The sequence below is a fragment of the Notolepis coatsorum genome (assembly GCF_963971535.1).
Source record: "Notolepis coatsorum genome assembly, chromosome: 6".
Taxonomy (NCBI): Eukaryota; Metazoa; Chordata; class Actinopteri; order Aulopiformes; family Paralepididae; genus Notolepis; species Notolepis coatsorum.
In genome coordinates, this window is record NC_140170.1 from 114,345,579 (window position 1) to 114,350,942 (window position 5,364).

Sequence of the window (5,364 nt, forward strand, 5' to 3'; positions counted from 1 at the left end):
GTCCAGAGCTTCCCAGTGTAGGACTGCTGACCTGTGGTCAGTGACCAGGAACACTTGTCTTCAACCTTATTCAGAGTAACAGACTGAAAGTGACTCTAGATTCAGTACTCGCATGTTTAGAGGCTTTGGTGAATATGGCTCCAGGTGGATTTAAGAGGTTTCCACAGCTATTCCCAGAGATAATATTACTTGTACAGTCCGTGTCCTTGCTCATATTGTGCAGATTTCAGTTTAATTTCAGATTAGTGGTCAGGTCGCGTCTATGCCTTCTACAACGCTGTTCGGTTTCCGGGTTCCTCTGATTGGCCACTAAGCCCACGTGACCCTACGCTAGCACGCCCCCTTATTGCCGCCAGTTATCGCTTACGCCCGCGCATGCGCATGAGCCGCGACAAGCCCCTTCAATGACAGAGCTCACATATTTGCGAATGCATAAACTATATCTTAAATTATGGCTATGTGTCTAATATGGCCGTCGCTTATCAATGACTTGTTTTGTTTACATCAGGGTGAACGCTGTTGCATTCGCAAATATGAGAGCCAGCAATACGCAGCTCCAGTTAACCTAATTTATACCGTAACAAATCATTAAAAAAATATACCGTTAACTGGAATATGTTGTTTCTTTACACATATGTTGGATTATGTAATTGGTTTGTCATGACAAACCAATAAAAAATCGCTACTTTACATCAGGGTGAACGCTGTTACGCTGCCACCACCCACTTCAATGACAGAGCTCTCATATTTGCGAATGCATAAACTATATCTTAAATTATGGCTATGTGTCTAATATGGCCGTCGCTTATCAATGCCTTGTTTTGTTTACATCAGGGTGAACGCTGTTGCATTCGCAAATATGAGAGCTCTGTCAATTGATAAGCGACGGCCATATTAGACACATAATTTAAGATATAGTTTATGCATTCGCAAATATGAGAGCTCTGTCATTGAAGGGGCTTGTCGCGGCTCATGCGCATGCGCGGGCGTAAGCGATAACTGGCGGCGATAAGGGGGCATGCTAGCGTAGGGTCACGTGGGCTTAGTGGCCAATCAGAGGAACCCGGAAACCGAACAGCGTTGTAGAAGGCATAGACGCGGTCAGGTCACGTAAACCGTACTGAATAACCTGTCCAGAAAATAATTCTCTGTGTTCAGGAAAATACAACCTTATTATTATGTATGAAACTCCCCTGGGACACAAGGGGCTCTACTGGCTTCAGATCAGCACTCTTATTCCTAAGTAAATTTTTAATATGGGCTCGTGGGTTAATATGGGCCAGCAGATTGTTCTTATGAGGAGGACCCATATCATCCTGAAAGAAATATATTAGTAACACCGTCTCATAGCAAACAAGAAACGTTGTCTACTCTGCACTCCTTCTGGAGGTATCATCTTGACTCACAATAGAAACGGAAACAGGCTGTCTTTCTCTTTCTCTCCTTTCTCTCTTCATCTCACGTGTATTTCACTCTTCCAATGTCTTTCGTTTTCTCTCTCCCTCCCCCTCTCTCCATGTCTCTCTCTCTCTCCCTCTCTCTCCCCTCTCTCTCTCTCCCCCCCTCTCTCTCTCCCCCCCCCCCCCCCCCCCTCTCCCCCCCCCCTCTCCTCTCTCTCACTCTCTCTCTCTCTCTCTCTCTCTCTCTCTCTCTCTCTCTCTCTCTCTCTCTCTCTCTCTCTCTCTCTCTCTCTATGTCTCTCTCTCCCCCCCCTCTCTCTCTCTCTTTCTCCAGGCGGCTGTTTCTCCTGAGGCCTCCTCTGTAAATCTGCATGCTGCCGTTCATCCTAGCCCTGATCTCCGTCTCCTCCCCCCTAGCAGCCAGACCTCTATCTTTCTACTGTATCTCTCGTCTTCTTCCGTTTACCTCATCCCTTGCTTGCTACCCCCCATCCTCCCCCCCTGGTGTTCAATACTTTGTGGGTGATGTATGCTGTACAGGAACCATGAGGAACTCAAATACTAGACCTGGCAGCTTCATCCGTGTGACCGTGTCACTCCAATCCCTCTCCCGCGGGGGAGGTGGAGGTAGAGGGGGTGTAGTGCCATGTGCGACCACTAGGGCGGGCTGTTGGCCTCAGGGAAGGAGGCACAGTGAAGGTACTAATAAATGCTGTCAAAAGCAGAAGTAGTGGGACAGTGAGTGGAACGTTGTCTTGTTTTTGCTGTGGACTTAGATTAACTACAGTGTAATATGGATAACAATACCATGGTGTAATATGGATTATACATTAAATATGAGTAAAAATGATTTAGTATGGGTCTAAATGTGCGTACAATGTCAAACCATGTAGAAAATTTAAATAAATAAAAATAATGACAACAGCAAATATGACAAACTTAAGCTAATTGTCCCGATACGTAGCCTTGGACCATATATTTATGATAAAAACATCTTTCAGTTTCTTTATGTCCCCTAATATTATATCAGAAATAGATATCACACAAAAGAGGGAGGCCCAGTGAGTTCTGTTCAACACACTGAGAATAACAGTAAATCCTACTGTATCCCAAACTAAACAGGCTCATTGATGTGATCGCTGGTGTCCACTGTACTGTCAAGGGTAGGTGAGTGGGTATGCTGTTGTTTACCGTCCTACATATTTAATTGGTGTTTACTTTAACCCGTTCACTACCACACTACAGAAGGTTAACCTTTCACTACTGAAAGGGTTAACCCTTTGTCGCGTGGCAGTGAAAGGGTTAACCTTCTGTATTGTCAGTCACAGTGAAAGGGTTAACCCTTTGGTAGTGTGGTAGTGAGAGGGTTAAACAAGAGGCGTGTTAGGTTAGTATACTCTTTATACACCCTGGACAGAGGAGGGTGGTGTAATGTTGATGAACGTGTTCTGAACTCTACTCCAAGGCCTCTCTCTCTCTTTGGCCAGGTCACGTGTATCACTGACCTCACCTCTGGGCCATGCTCAACACACACACACACACACACACACACACACACACACACACACACACACACACACACACACACACACACACACACACACACACACACACACCTACACACACACACACACACACACACACACACACTCACACACACACAGATGGAAGCATGCACATGCACACCCCTACAGATGCAGGCACACAAGCACGCTCACATGCGTGCTCAGACACACACATTCACACGCACACATTATGCACATGAAATGCAGAGCTTGAGAGCTTTGCCAAGCCTTAATTATAGACACTTTCTCGCATCAGGCCTTTTTTTACTCAAATTAATAAAACGTAGAACAAAGAGCATTTGTATACATAATATAACACGTAAAACTATTGAATCTTGAATCTTGAATAATCCTCCAAGATGAAGTCACAGTCATTTTGTACTTTTCAAGCCACTGAGAGGTCTCAGAATCATAGTTCCCTTATTATACTGTAGTCCCCTTGGAAGCTTAATAATAACATGTAAACCTTTCTAATCCCATATATCCTCTCCTAACAAGACTCTGATCATCGCTGTTGTAATGGAAAACCTTTCTGAGCTTATAGTACAGCTTGCTCTGATAGTCGCACCACTTCCATCAAATGCAAGCAGAAATACTGTGCCAATAGAAGCATCTTGGTAAGAACGGTCGGCTGTGATGTACAACACACGGCTGAATACCGGTTCATCGGCTGACAAACCACGGCAATACAATATAACTACTTATTTGGCTTGTGTGTTTAACAATGCAGTGATATTAAGGTATTACTCTTTATAGTGAGGCCATTTGCTGTCTGAACCAACGTATATTGTAAAGTAAGTAAAGTATAATAACATCTAAACCAAAAAATTAATAAAAAATGCATAAACAAGAATCACTTTGGTGGGTTTTTAAAGTACCTTCAGCATCAGGGTAGAGAGGTTTATGGTGAGTTGTTGAATATTACCTCCATGGATTTTGTGTCAGGGCATATATTATATTATTATTGGGAGTTATCCTGTTGCTATCGTCATGTCAACCAAGAGCATGAAAGAATAGAAACACAGAAAACTTTTTAGGAATTGTGTAGCAACTATTTTTATACTGTTCGAGTCGAGTGTCCATTTATTATTATTATTTTTTTTAAATGTATTTGTTATTTATTCTTGTTTTTATTGATTTGTTATTTATTCATATTTACAGTATTTATTGAATGTAATTTATTCACAGTATGTTTATTACAATTTGTAAATGTCTTTATGTTGACGTTGGTTATTGTACTGCTGAATGCTAAATGTATCACAATTCCGATAAGAGAAGAAGGGTAAGCAGTGGCTGAAGATTCATTCAGAATGAGGATGAAAATATTGGTGTGCATGTTTAACAGTTAGTTTAACTGTCAGTCCAAAATACATTGACTGGGCGACAAGCTCTACTTCTCGTCACGAATCACCTCTGATTGTAAACCAAAGCCGTTTGCAGTTGGTAGGGAGTAAGATACTGAGGATCTCACTGTATAGTACTATAGTACAGTAGCCTGTGTTTTCTAGACATCAAGCCTCAGGCTATTGTAGCTTATCAAGAGCATTCAATGTTGATAAAGCCCCATCTTATCCCTCACACATGCACGCACACACACACACACACACACACACACACACACACACACACACACACACACACACACACACACACACACACACACACACACACACACACACACACACACACACACACACACGATATCATCTGATCAGCCAGTGAGGTTGTGGACCTCTGACACCTAACAGATACAGTACAGTATTCCATGCAGACAAGTTACATACAGTCTCACTTATCAATGAGAGACAGGCTGTCCTCCACTAAAGACATTCTTAGTTATTATTATAATATTTTTTTAAGAATTTGGCTTTTGAGGTGATGAAATCACTGCGCCCAGGCCATTTATTTTTTCTCTCCACGTGGTAAATACACAGGTCACAACATGTTTACAGGAGTTACGTTTTGGAGTTGTATTTGGAGTGTATTTCATGACTGTTGGGAACTAGGCTACACTGGCACACCTACTTCCAGTGAATGACGCTAAGCTAGGTGCGGCTGTTCCCTAAGTCTAATAATGCATGCACAGAGAAGAAAAGTGTATCTGCTTGTCTAACTCCAGGGTAGATGGCAAATAAGCTAATTTCCCAAAAGGTTGGCGTGTTCCTTTACAACTCATAGGATTTTTTTTATTTTTATGACCAGGTGGGTAGATGGAGTTGAGTTGTGTCGAGTCTGGCTCCCACAACTTATTGTCTATTCTATGTCTTTTTCCATTTCACCTACTTTAATTATTATAATTATTTTATTTTATTTTAAATGAGCAATTAGTTATTTGGATGTTAGTCACTATTGATACATACGTTTATTTTTCATCCTCTCATTCCACTTTATGCTTCATT